The sequence below is a fragment of the Cantharellus anzutake genome (assembly GCF_015039405.1).
Source record: "Cantharellus anzutake strain C23 chromosome Unknown EI90scaffold_24, whole genome shotgun sequence".
Lineage (NCBI taxonomy): Eukaryota > Fungi > Basidiomycota > Agaricomycetes > Cantharellales > Hydnaceae > Cantharellus > Cantharellus anzutake.
Window position 1 is genome coordinate 407183 of NW_024066974.1, and position 15017 is coordinate 422199.

Genomic DNA, 15017 nt, shown 5'->3' on the forward strand with positions numbered 1-15017 from the left:
AATGGTGAAGGTCACAAGGAACGGTCTCTGTAAGTCAATTCATGGGGATGCGATGGGATTGGAACTGCGCTGACTTACCTACTAGATGAAATCATGGGAAAAGAAAGGTTATCTATGGAATGGGTGCCAGATAACTACTTGAAACTCATGATAGAACATGGGGTTGAGATTGACATGAAAAATTACCTGTTGGAGGAACCGTGTGCTATGGGAGGCCGGACGAGTTTTCATACAGCCACATTCCCACATCCGAGTGAGGAACTTGCCCGGACAGCCACATTCCCGTGGTAGCGTGACCACTTGGTCACAACACCTCTTTTATATTATTTTGGACTAACCCGTGCCAGGCCACGGATATATTCATTCATTTGAATTCATTTCCTTTTCCCTCAGTTCTTCATGCATATTAGCTGAGACTGAGGTTAGTTACAACAGTCCTTTATTACTGTTTCATTTACTATTGTAACTTACACTATGTACATTACCTCTAGCTTCATGCTTATAGGTAATACAATTAGTTCTTCACGCATATTAGCTGAGACTGAGCTTCACGCTTATAGTCCAGCTCCGAGATCAAGTGTCACTCATCAACATTACCCTGGTGGTAAAATTATCGAACCAAAGCATTGTCAGGGCTCGGTCCTCGATCAGGGACAGCCCGACCTCAGTCCTAGGTGTGTGCGGTGTTCCGGGTGGTTGGGCGCTAGACCCTGTCCTCAGCTCCTCAAACTCACTGAAGGGACTAAGCGGGGATTGAGTTGAGAAGAAGGGTAAGTTTCCCTATTCCCCGCTTGGCTACTATAAAAAGGAAGTGTACTGTACAGTTCATAACGTGACTCCGGGTAGAAGCCGAGCATGTTCCCGCGACTTGGAAAAGGTGTCACATGGGTTAAGGCGAGTTGCTCGCCTTAACCCACGTGATTTTTCCTGCGGGCTGAAGTTGTGAGAGGTATGTAGGGACGGGGAGGTCTGGGAAGTGGGGGAAGTCTGGGAAGGTGGTTCTGGGGTGTGGTTGGGTGCCCTGACAGCGGGGTCAGGGGCCGATCCCTGACAAGCATGCAATTGTTAGTCATTTGGGCAAAGTCATTGATGGATGGAAAGATGGCCAGATAAAATGGGTAAGGCTAAGCAAAGAAGAGGTTGAGAGGCAGCGAAAGGCACTTGACGAGCGTGTGTGGGGCGAAGGAGCAGGAATAGAAGGATCTGGCAGCCACAATAGTCAGACATCATCGTATGTCAGAAATATGAGTACAACCCTCACAGATCAAATGTTGATCCCACTCATAGCTCGACAAGCTCCACCACAGCCAATGACCTAAATCATCCAGATGTGATGGCTTTGCCTATTAACGCACCCAGCCAGTCAGTATATCGTTCATGGCTGTCACGGCCATGCATTCCGGCCTGTTAGCCGCCCGTCCCGATGCTGCCCGAGCCCGTTACCGCTATGTGAGCATGAGCGCGAGCCCCGACCTCAGCCCTATCCTCCCTGAGGACTCCCTGCTCACTTCCCCACTTGCCCCTAGGCTCCCCTACACTTGGCCGACTCCCCCACTGCTGCACCAACCTCCCCACCCTGAGTCCACCTCCGGCACCGTGCCCAGCGCGACTCCCCTACCCCACCCACTTGGCCCCTACAGGGCCGCTATCATCCCCGCACCCGACTCCGGCCCAACTCCGAGTCCAGTGCCGCTATGATACCATCGCCGCTATTGCGGCCCTACACTCTTTCCTTTATTTATCTGTTATTGTTTGTTTTGACCCTCGGTCATTGCCGACCGCTATGCGGCCAACCCCACCCCTTATTCTTGTTTGCTTCCGGACCCTTCGGCCTCCGGCCCGGGTCCGCTTCTATTCATTTCTTCCTCCTATATATATCCTGTATGATACTTTATTGTACCTTAGCTCTAATATCGATGTGACCACGACCCCTAAGCCCTGACCCCAACAAGGCAACCCCAGTGAGTCCGAAATGAGGGCCAAGAGACAGCTAGGGGGCACAGCACTCCCTTTAGAGTTGCTGAGGCCAAATGCCCTACCCCTGGGCCTTGTTCGTGGCATCACGGCCATTGCGGCCTATAGCGGCCCACAACAGCGACCCTCGGTGCCGACCCCGGACCAGTGTCTAACAATGGTAGTCTCCAAAGGCACTAATGTGGGTAGGGCTCTAGGGCAAGTTCCGGTGAGACTCCTGGATCCTCTGACGCCACTCGGATCTCGACCCAAACAAACACAACCAGCACAGCCCTTGAGACCAACCAGTAGGTTACCCATGTTTGACATGCACAATCAGGTTGTTAAGCTGCATGATCAGGGGCAAGAAATGCAAGGGGGTGAGGGATCCGAAACCTCAAAAGAAGAAGTGTCTCACACTTGCACCACTGAACGGCAAGAGCGGGCAGCCAACAAGTGTCAGGCACTGAGGAGAGGAGATTGGAACATCTGCTGTTGTACCGACAGGACTGCTGGAGTGTTGAGGTCTGTTGATGGATGATAGTTGTTGCAGCCACCTCACCCAAAAAGGCAATCTTGCACTGTGTATGACCAATTGGGTCGTTTCTTTCCATTTGTCATTACGAAGTTTAGAATACAGAACAGGTTACATAGAAAAAGAACGAAGAAAAATGGTAAAGAAAAGGTGAAGAATGACTTGTAGGTGGTCAGCACCGACGGTGACAGTGGCAATGCAGCCGAAGTTGATGCTGGGAGCACATGTGACAACGAGCCAGTCTTCAATAGAGTGACACGAAAAAAGAGGCCCATGACCCCGGAGCTTCTCCACAAAGGCCTGAAGGGCCTTTGCAAAAACCTAATATTTTACGTATTTTGTCCTATATATATGCCTCTGAGCACTAGTGCACAAGTGTGTGCACTCAAGACTAGTAGATACTATATATATAGGTGCAAGGGGTCGGGTACCCTCTAGACCACTTTATATTGATCAGGTGATGAGTACTAGGCGCCTCTTCGTGTACTCCAACGGATCCAAGGTCACAGAAGAAGGGCAGAGATACACGGGATTTGGAGTAGTGGGCTACTCAGCAGGAGAAACAGTATTCGAGAGGAATGGTTCTATGGGCAGCTACATAGAAGCCTTCGACACAGAAATGATGGGGCTGAGGACAGCAGCGGAAGAGACACGTTGCTTCATCAAAAACGACCTGAACACCCACAAGCCATCAAACATAGTAATTTACTCAGACAACACAAGCACAATCGGCCGCATCTTCCAAGGGAAACCCGGAAAAGCCCAAGAGCACACCCGGACCTTTAGGAAGACAGTGTGCAGGCTCTTGGATGACATGGATGACCTCAAGGTCGTGATAAGCTGGTGCCCTGGCCACAGTGGTATCAAGGGCAACAAATGCACAGACAAGCTGGCCAAAGAGGGAGCTCGCCTCAGCCTGGACAGACCCCGCTACCACTCATTATCCTTTGTAGAAAGCTTGCATAAACAGGATATGGAAGAAGATTGGAAGGAACGCTGGGCAAGCATGCCCACCCCGATCCGATCAGGATTCCACACAGCAAACCAGATCCCCCCATTGATCAAACCCACCACCAGGTTCAAATCACTGGACCGAAAAACCTTCAGCAGGCTGGTCCAGTTCCGCACTGGCCATGCACACCTGGGCAGATACTACCACCGGTTCGGTATTCACACAGAGAGTAGAGAGTGCACATGTGGAGCAGCTAACCAGATGAGAGGGCACATCCTTCAGGTATGCCCACAGTTTAAGAAACATAGACATGTACTGGGCCGGGGCCATCAGAACAGGTTTTCGACCCTTATTGTCAAAAACCCGTCGGTTATGGAAGAGGGGGTTAATGCGTGAGTCCAAATGCAGGCGGGGCTCAACTAGAGGGGGGTCCGAGGGCTCCGGTAGTGAACCGAAGCTTCTCAGGGAGCCCGGTTCTGCTGGATGGTACAAGAGGCTCTAAGGAGGACGCGGCCTCAGCGACTCGGAGGGAGCGCTGTGCCTCCATTATGTCTCAGTTAGTCCTTGTATTTCTTATGTCTGAGGTGTCTTGTAGAACAGGGACAGGATTCACTCAGAGGGACTTTGGGTGGCATTTTTAGTCGAGATTAGAACTGAGGAACTACAGGTTCTAATCTACGTGTATTTATTAAAGGAGGATGGGGAGGACTTTAGTCAAAGCCCGAAATGACAAAATGGGGAAAACACCGAAAGGTACCGAATGATACCGAGAGGTACCGAAAGGTTCCGAACGATATCTAAAACGGGGAACTGAGGTGTCGGGCCAAGGAGGGCGGAGTTGGAGGCCGGAAAATGAATGGGGAAGACAAATGGATAAAGGGGGTTAGCCGACTGAATGGTAGTCGTGCTAAGAATGGGAGATGACTAATAAGTGATAACGTGAGGGAGATCACCGAAGGATGCGGGTAGCTCCGAAAGCGGAGTTGCGTATCCGAAGGATGTTGGGTGACTCAAATAAATGAAATGGGTGGAGGAAGGGTTTAAGGGCATGTCACAGGATGTCAGAGGTCCGTCAGGATATCGGAGCAAATCCGGGATCTCCGAATGTTCCGACTCGGGACCGAGGTTCCGGGATGGGAGTGGCCAAGGTTCGGTGTGCCGCAACCAGACCGGAGCTGAGACAGTCAGGAGGGGAGGTGACTTGGAGAGTGGGGAGGCAAGGTGTAGGGGATGGTGAAGTTGTTAGGAAGGTGTGATGTGGTGGGAGTGCGTGGGGTCGGGATTCCGGGATATGACACTTATGGGGAAGCCCAAAGGCATTCTTAGACTAGCAGACTTCATCAAGAAGTCGCAGGCCATCAACAAAAAGAAGGGACAGAGAACGACTCCAAACGGGGGAACAGGAAACAGGAGTACCCAACCAGTAACCCCCCATAGGGAGAGAGGAGTGACATAGACATCACTACACCCCCACGCATACCCAGATAAGACTTAAACCCAGACATCACAACCCAGAGGACCCTGTCTCCCTGACCACACCAACCAGACAACCCTACCTTGTATTGACGAGCCCCTCATGTACATGCAGATGATGATGATGATGATGATGATAAATCTATCTTAATACCCCACGGCCTTGTGATGACATGGCAGTGCGGCTATCCTGTCCTAACACCGGAGCGTACATGGGGGGAATATCTATACATGGTGGTATTCTGGGTGGTGTATTCAGGTGTCAATGATCCTCAGGTTCTGTGGTGTCCATAGGTATTGTCATGGTGATAAAAAATAAAAATAAGAAATGGAAAAAATGAAGAGGTTCCATCTGTCCCTGCAAGTCCTGTTCTGCTTCATCTATCCTGTGAGTTGGTCGGGTGATGGCAGTCCTTGCAGTGTGTTTGTTGTTGTCGGTTTGTTGCCTGTCTTGGACTTTTTGATGAAATTGGCCAGCCTTTCTATGCCTTTCATCTTGCCCATGAGGATGTGGAATTTCGTCTGGTTTCCGCGTCCTGTGTCTGTCCAGGGGCACTCCATCAGAATGTGGGCCCTCGTTTGTGTTGATTTACTGCATTGACATGCTCTATTCTCCGTTGTGATTCTGAATCAGTGGTAGTACTTGCCGATGTGAGCATGTCCTGTTCGGAACTGGATTACGTGGCTGAAGGTTTTTCTGTCAAGTTTTCTGAACCGTTTGGTGGGTCTAAGCTTCAGTGCAAGTTGGTTCGCTGCATAGAAGCCTGATCTCGGGGGGTTCGGTGTGTTTGTCCATCGGTGAGTCCATGTTTTGGCCATCTCTCTCCTGCACAGGCTCTCTATGTACGAGAGTGATTTAAAGTTGGGTTGGGCTGGTCTAAGTCATGTGCCTTCTTTTGCTAGCTGGTCAGCTCTCTCATTCCCTGGAATTCCAAGATGGCCTGGGCACCAGTGCAATGCGATTTTCGTCTCCTCAGAGTCTGTTAGGACTTTGCATATGGTATTCCTGAAGTCCCTGGCTAGTTCCTGGGCCTTGCGAGGTTTACCCTGAAAGATGCATTGCAAGAGGGCTCATGGCTCTCTATGCCGACTAAGCTCATGGGGCCAAACTCTCCAAAACTCCTACTTCTTGACTAGACTTCGCTACGCTCTCGATCCTGAAACTCCGTGTGGGTTCTCCGGGATTCCGCAAGGTCCGGGCTCAACTAATCTACTACCCACTTGTTGTGGGCTAGACAGTTGCCCTTATTCCTACTGTTGGATTCCACACACTCACACCCACTCTAGTGCATCCTAGCACCTTAGAGAAATTGGGGGAGGGGAGAACTTCTTTTCAAAAATCCGGTATGTACAGGATTATAAGAAATAATTATTTTTAGAAATAATTGATGGTGAATATTGGTACCATATGGCACCTGCATACCTTATTAGGCGAAATAATAAAACAAAGGTAACAGTATCAATAAAAGAATATTGATCAATAACTGAAATGATGGTGAAATATAAAAATAAAAGAAATAAGCGATATCTCAACGGATTTACGGGATTATGAGCTGAAATTGGAAATGTAGCCGGAGATAACTCTCACACAGCCGATAAACATTTTTACCAATTTATTAGACGCCGTGGGAATGAGTGAGGCTGGAATTCTGGGTTGCCGCTTGAGATTCCCACGCCCGCACATGCCCGTGACCTGCTGTGCCTAACTTCTCCAACACGGAACTCCGTCAAATCTCCACCAATTGGGACGTTCTTGGTATCGTCAGAATCGTACGAATTAGCACTATTTTTAGATACCAATTTCGTACCGAGTCATCGCATGAATAAAAAGGGTTTTCTAATCATGGAAATGGGTATCCGAGCCGGTGCTGTGTGTGGACGATTATCCTGCCTACAGTGTTTTAGTGCGCTAGTATTATCTGTGTATATGACAATGCAGGTGGGTTTTGTGGTGACGTTACTGTCATCTAGGGTGCATCTGATTCCATCTGCGGCTGTTTTCAGGCCCATCATCTCTGTGTTGTAGGCTTCAACGTGTTCACCCATTGCTCCTTTCTCCTTGAAGACAACTTTGCTGTGTGAGTATCCTACTGCACCAAAGCCAGTTTTGATTCTGCCATCATCTTTGTATCAGGATCCATCCGAGTAGATGAGGAGTGTGTTTGGGTCATCTTCACACTCCATGATGAAGTTCATGTGGTCGTCAGCCCATTCCTGTTTGAATGAGTTTCCAGGGTCATCTGGTGGGGTGAAGAGTTGGATTTGGTCAGTGATGTCATGTGCAGATGTGTCCCATGGGCTTTCAAGGAGTGGCCTTATTCTTTCCATGCCTGGGATTATGTGTTGTGTGATGCGGGTGATGCAGGTTGAGAAGTGCTTTCGCGGGTCGGACTTGTATTTCTTCTGTGGGTCAAAGACTGGGAGAAGTGGGGGGGAAGTTGGAGTGGCGAGTCTTCTTTGGTGTGGGTAGAGTCTATTGATCAGCAGGTGGTCATCAGGGATGCAGGCGAGTCTAGTTGCCTCCATTTCCATTCTGTAATCTAGATAAATGTTGATGGGGGGGAATGGAGGCCTCTATTTCCATCGCGGTGATGCTGGACATGTGGAAAGCGCCTGTTAGCATTCTCGGACATTTATTCTGTAGGGTAGATAAAGTTCTATGTACATCTGGTGGAGATGTGTTTGGTGTATGTGTCAAAAACCCGGATCATAGGGGAAACATGCGTGAGTCTGAATGCAGGCGGGGCTCAACTAGAGGGGATCCAAGAGCTCCGATAGTGAACCGAAGCTTCTCCAGGAAGCCCGGTTCTGCTGGGTGGTACAAGAGGCTCCAAGAAGGACGTGGCCTCAGCGACTTGGAGGGAGCGCTGTGCCTCCGTTACATCTCAGTTAGTCCTTGTATTTCATGTGTCTGAGGTATCTTGTAGAAAGGGGTCGGGATTCACTCAGAGGGACTTGGGGTAACATTTTAGTCGAGATTAGAACTAGGGAAAACTACAGGTTCTAATCTACAGGTATTTATATGGAGGAATGGAAAGGACTTTAGTCAAAGTCTGAATGATAATAGAAAACACCAAAAGGTGCTGAATGATACTGAGAGGTACTGAAAGGTCCCAAACGATATCCTTAACAGGGAACCGAGGTGTCGGGTCAAGGAGGGTGGAGTAAGAGGCCAGAGGATGAATGGGAACGAGAAATGGGTAAGAGGGGGTTAGCCGACTGAATGGAAAGAAGAAGACAGTCATGCTATAAATGGAAGGTGACTAATAAGTGATGATGTGAGTGGGGTCACTGAAGGATGTGGGTAGCTCCGAAGGTGGAGTTACGTATCCGAAGGATGTTGGGTGACTCCAATAAATGAAATGGGTGGGGGGAATGGTTTAGGGGTATGTCACGGGATGTCGGAGATCTGTCGGGAGATCAGAGCAAATCCGGAGTCTCCGAATGTTCCGACTCGGGACCGAGCTTCCGGGATGGGAGTGGCCAAGGTTTGGTGTGCCACAATGAGGCCGGAGCTGAGACAGTTAGGAAGGAAGGTGACTTGGGGAGTGGGAGTTATGGTGTAGGGGATGGTGAAGTTGTTAGGAAGGTATGGTGTGGTGGGAGAGTGTGGGGTTGGGATTCCAGGATATGACAGTATGCCTCTCTCGGAGTTTCCTAACATCCTTAGTGCATGTGCCACGCCTGAAGCTTTCGCAGCTGTCTTTTTTATGTGCTCCGTGAACTTGAGGTGTGGGTCAAACCAGATACCTAAGTATCTCATAAGGTTGGATGGGTGGATTGTTCTGGTTGTGCCTTCTTCGTTCAAGGGGATAGTGACTGATGGGCCTGGACTGTTAGAACTGGGCGAGGGTGGACAATTCCGGAGGGGAACCAGAGACTTAGCAAGGAGGGACCTTGGCCTCAGCGACTCAAGCGGAGCGCTGTGCCATTGCTGTTTGTCCATTTGGTCCTTAATTTCATAGGAGGTGAGCAGGAAGTCTCTAGGGGGCATTTCAGGTCGATTTTAGACTAAGGACTGAAACGAGTATGTACAAGTGCCGATATATATAATGGAGAGGGTGAAAGCACAAGGGAACAAAGGGGATCCAAATCGGAACGAAGGCATCCGAACAGGAACAAAGGGATGACAGAAGCGGAGCGGTACCGAAGGTCATAAGGTAGGACCCGTGATACGTCCGAAAGGAGGTAAGGAGGGCGAAGCCCAGAGGGGCAGGAGGACAAGGGGAAGTGGGGATGATGACTAACTGGCTAGAATGGGAGAAGCAGCAGTCCAAATAGGGATGAGGGGAAAATGCGAGAGATACATTACAAGCAGCGAAAGTGCCGAAGGTGATCCGTGGAGCTTGGAGGTTGCGGAGCTTATGGAGGTTACGGAGGCAGGGTTGAAAGTCCAAGGAATATTGGCAATGGTGTTTACATAGTATGAGGTCACCAATGCAATGGACTAAGGCTGAGGTGGAGTCAAAGTCCGAGGTAGGAGCTATGACGGAGGCTTGGAGCAAAAGTACGGGTGGTGTCCGAGTACGAAGTACGGGACAGCGGCGGAAGGTCATAACTTGGCGAGGGATCGACGGAAGAGGGCCAGAGGGAAGAGAGAGGAAGGAGGAAGGAGGAAAGGTGTGGAGGAGAGGAAAGGTGTCAGGTCCGAAGGTGAGTATCAGAGCGGACGGGAGAAGAGTAGGAGGGTGACAGAAGGGTGGAGGTGTTGTGGGGAGGAAGTGGAGGAGTAGTAGGAGGGTGGCGAGAGGGGTGGTGTTCGGTCCGAGGTGGGTATCAGAGTGGACAGAGATAGGACAGGAGAGGGACAGAGGAGTGGAGGTGGCATGGGAGGTGAGAGGAGGTGTGGTGCCAGGACCGAGGGTGAATATCGGAATGGACAGCGGTAGGGTAGGACTCCAGAGGTGGTGAAGGAGGTCCGGGAGTCAGGTCGGGATCGGGTATGCATGGATATGACACGGACCTGCATTTCTGCCGGTCTTGGTTTTGGTGAAGTGCATAAGTTTGTTCTTCACCTGGTCAGTCTTTAGTCCTCTCTGCTTTAACCAGTTGTGTGCTGCGACAAATGCCAGCTGGATCACCTTTGTCGCTTCCACTCTAGATGGGGCTGACACCGCCAGTGAGCCGTCATCTACATAAAGCATTAGTGGTGATAGTTTTATTATGCCTTTGTTGTATTGCAGGCTTAGCTCTGGGTCTCCTTCTATTTTCTTTGTGGTTTCCTTGGCTATAGCCTTGCACATCAGGGAAGTGAAATAGGCCGCAAGGATCGGGGATACACATGAACCCTGGGGGATGCCTGTTGTTATGGGTTTGAGCTTATCGCGTTTGCCATCGAGGCAGATTGCTGCTTTCCTCTCCGATAGGAAGCTGTGTGTCCATCTCACGATGGGGGTAGGGATATGTAGTTTCCTCATCGTGTCTAGCAGGTGTGCATGTGGGATGAAGTTGAAAAAGCCGGTGATGTCGAAGGTGAGCATTGACACCACTTTGTTGTGGTTCCATGCGGCTTCTATGTCATGTGTGATGGTGAGCAGGGCGTCCTGTGCTGATCTGCCTGGTAGTCCTCTGTACTGGGTGTTTGGGAAGAGTTGGTGTTTTGCCGCTAAGAAGGCCAGTCTCCGTGCTTGGATCCTCTCTAGCGCTTTTCCTGACACTTCCAACAGTTGGATTAGTCTGTAGGATCAGGGGAGTGAGTAGTCTCTGCCTGGTTTCTGCAGTGCTACCGTGATGGATGTTCTCCATGCTTTAGGGTGGTAACCCGAGTCGGTGCAGAGTCTCAGTAGGTGGAAGATTTCATCTTCCATTACGTCCCAGGCCCATCTCCATGCACGGCCCATCAGGCCTGAGATACCTGGGGCGTTTAGTTGGGCAGCAGTGAATATGGAGTCGTGGACTTCACCCTTCATCATGCTTACATATTCCATGTCATCATTGCACAGGGTCAGGTTGATACTTGGGGAGTGTCATAGTGATGGTGGTTGGGGGAAGAGGTTTTCACAGAGTATGTTACATTTTTCTTTATGGCTGACTGCAAGTTGGTCTGTTCTGTTTAGGATGGGGGGGTGAAATGTGAGGAAATTTGTATCCGGTGCGACTACTGGACTTATCCGGAGCTCCAAATTCTTATGATGTAAACCAGCATGACTGGACAAATGACATAAAATGGACAAGCCTGGTATCGAACCCAGGACTTCTAGCGTGCATCCATACACTACTCGCCCATTATGCCAGGGGGGTACCCCTTCCCTGATGGTTTGGGAGATCACTTGATCCCTTCCTCCAACAAAATGTATGTTCTTTGGCTTTTTGTCCACTTGCGGAAGTCCCACAGGTTGCCATGATTGGCTTCCTGTCAGAAACTGTGTTCGAGGGGATCGCAGGAAGCGGGGCGGAGTACGGCGGCGTAAGTGGACACTTAGCTAATGAGCTACTCCGTTGCAAGGCGTCGAGGGGGTTGGGACTTCGGCTTCAACGACTTTGCCAGAGCGTTGCGCCACGCGTTCTAGGCTGTCCCGTATTTCACATTAGCGGGAAAGACCTTGCGGCGACGTTGACTTTAAGCGGGATGAAGTTGAGGGGCGAACTTAAGATGAAAGTACTTGGGGGGAATTCTAGTCGATATTCGAACTGAGGTACATCGACAGTAAACTACAAGTATAAATAGGAAAGGAGAACAGAGAAGGGACCGGTCGGTCCGGTGCGGGACGGGAACGAGATGATAAGTACGACAGAACTAAAGAGCGATGAGGACCAGGGTAATGGAACAGAAGAGATGAATGGAACAGAGAACAGCAAAGTTGGGAGGCAGAAAGGATAAGCCGACAATCTAGGCGCGCGGATCAGAATGTCAATATACATATAAATCAAATATCAATAAAGGAATAATCAATTGTCAATAAGGAATGTCCATAAGGAGCGGATCAACGGCGACCATAACAACCGCTAGTTAGTTAAGTGGGTGAATAGAATAAAACGATACCGGCCGAATGGTTGAGGAACCCAAGTGGTGGCGGGAAAACGAAGGAGGCGCTGCTACGGGGCCGTAGAACGGGAACCACTATCGGCGCCGCTAAGTGATGGGCAATGGCGAGATTAACGGGCGCGAGTAACGGCGTAAGAATGGGGGTGCAGAAAGTGGTAGAGGGGCGGGGACTTTGCGGGGCCGTGACACTTCCTCTGTGAGTTTGTGTCATATCCATACAATCCCAACCTCCACTCCGGGCTCCTGGAACCCCGAAACGAACTCCGGAGCCCTACTTCCCTTCCATCACCTTCTCCTTGCCGACTCCCAAGAGGTTATCCCACCTCCGGCTCCAACACCACCTTCGGTCCGACTCCGGAACATTCTGGGTCCGACCCCAACCTCGACACCTTCCAGACGAGTATGCAACACCTATGCTCCCGACTCCAGATCTCCGCTCCGGAATCCCGTTTGCGTCTCTGTCTCCGGAACCTCCGGTCTTAGCTCCGACCTCAGACTTTGACCCCACCTCCGCTTATACCCATTGTATTGGTTAGCTCATTCCATTTAATTATGTTTGCCAATATTCCGGAGTTTAACCTCCGAGTTCGGACTTTCCGGACTTACTCCGGACCTTGCAACTATTGCATTGTCCATTTCAATTCCGCTATTCTCCCTCATTCCTATTTGGGCTGCTGCTTCCTTCTATTCAGTCAGCTAGCCATTCCCGACTCCCATCCTCCTTCCTTCCTCCTTGGGCCTTGGCCCTTCATTCCTCCCCTGGGAAACACCATTGAGTCAAACATTTGACCCTCGGTGTTGTTCCTCTTTCCATCTCCCTTTGTCTCCTTTCGTCCTACCCTTGTCCCTTTTGATTCCGGACCCCTCCTTATATACAATGTACCTAGTAACTTGTAACCTCAGTCCGAAATCGACATGAATTCCCCCAAGAGACTTTCCCTCTGCTAGATCCGAAATTAGGGACCCCTAGGACAACCAGCAATGGCACAGCGCTCCGCCTGAGTCGCTGAGGCCGAGGTCCTTCCATGCTAAGTCTCCGATTCCATTCCGGAGTCGTCCGAATCCGCACAGTTCTAACAGTTTGCAGTAGTGAGCCTGTTTGGCTTTCCTGATCCATGTGCGAATGTCCTTGTGTAGGTGTTTTACTTTTTCTGCAAGGTATAGTGATGGGCAGTTGAAGTCTTTCACCCATCCTTTTAGGGATTCTCTCATCTGTCTCAGTTTGCAGTATGACTTAGATAGGTCCTCATTCCACCATGGTTTAGATGCCTTGCTTGGGCGTCTGTGAGGTACAGATCTTTCAGCTGCTTTTTCCACCATTTTGTGGATCAGGGCAGTGGCTTCCTCTAGTGATTCGGGTGATGCTGTGCATTGGTCTGCATTGAGTAATTTGCCCTTCAGGCTTATGATCTTTTGGGCAGTGTGGGCTAACTCTTCTGTGAGTGCCTTTGTGAACTCTTCTTTACTGGCATGTTTCCAGTTTAGTTTGGTTTCACATGGGTTTATGACCTGTTCTCTGGGTGGGCCCAGTTGGAAGATCATGGCGTGGTGGTCCGATAGACAACCAATTTCCGTGTCAATATAGTGACCAGAGATGGCCCCAGCTCCGTTGGCTGCAGCATTGGAAAAGGTAAGGTCAATCACTGATGTGTGGCCATTGTTGTCTTCCCATGTTGGTACAAATGGTTCATTGCATAGGGTGAATGCACCCCCTTCGAGCCATTCAATAGTTTCCAAGGTTCTTGTCAGGGACGCGTCCGGGGTGGAGGGGGCCCGGCTGTAGCGCCCGGCAGAGGGACCCTCTCGGGGGCGAAGCGGGCGCATGTACTGACGGGCCCGATCTGGGACTATAGTCCCTGGCTGTCAGGGACCGACCCGGGGTCGAGAGCGCCCGGGTGTATCGCCCGAGGCTGAGGGTCCGGTAGGTATGACGCAAGCGCGCATAGCAGCGGGCCCGAAGCAGACAAGGGTCCCTGGCCACTAAGACTAAAGTGGGAAATGTGTTATTGTCATTATCAAGGGAAGTGTAAGCTACTTGCCTAAAGTGGGAAATGTGAGAAGAAGGTTGCTTCTCAGTTCCCACTTAGGCTGTGTTTATATACATGTGGTTGAAGGGCACGTGGGAAGCGCCACGTCATCCGAGCACACAGCCACCTCCGTCTGGGTACCTCCGTAAGAGGTCCTAGGAGCGTCCGGTGTGCGGGGGGTCGTCCGGTGTGTCCGGGTTCGGGCGCGTTACGCTGCAGCCGGGTCAATGGTACATTGATACAAAGGAAGTCGTCCGTGTGATAAGAAAGGAATAAAGAGGAGAGAGAATAGAAAAGAAGGAGAGGAAGGAAGGGAAGGGAGAAAAGGGGAAGAGGGGGGAGGTCAAGAGGAGTGGATGGTGGGGCACCGGGTTAGGTGGGGCCGGGTCAGGCGGGTGTGCCCTGACACTGGCCACTTAGACTGAAGTGGAAAACGTGAATTGTTATTAAAAGGAGGAACTACACTACTTACCTGAAGTGGAAAACGTGAGAAGAAGGTTACTTCTTCAGTTCCCACTTCAGGTACATTTATGTACATGCGGCTTGGGTCACGTGACGGGTGCCACGTCATCTGTGGAGAGGGCCGCAGCCATCCGGGTATCCCCGCGGGGGATCCTGAGGGCGTCCGCGCATGCTGGGCGTAGCGGGAGGTCGCCCGGGGTGTCCGAGCCGGACGGGTCAACAGTACAATGATACAAGGGAAGGTGGTCCGTGTAAATAGAAAGAATAAACAGAAAGGGAGAGTGAAATAAAGGAGGAAGAGAAAAGAGGGAAGAGGGAGGAAAGGGGAAGAGGGAGGAAGGATGGGTAGCGGGAAGCGGGTGAGCGGGTGAGGTGGGCCCAGGTGGGCCCGGGTGGAACCGGGTCAGGCGGGTGTGCCCTGACAGTTCTTTGGCATGGTGTTTCGATCCGGTCATCCCAGTCTGGATGGTGGATATTCCAGTCACCCGTGAGGATGGTTGGAATGTCCGTGTCTGTCAGGGCACAGCCCTTGACCCCACTCACCCTCAGACACCCTCACCCTTTCCCTAACCACCCCCTCCTCACATTTCCCCATTCCCCTTATCCTTCCCCCCACTGTCTCACATAATG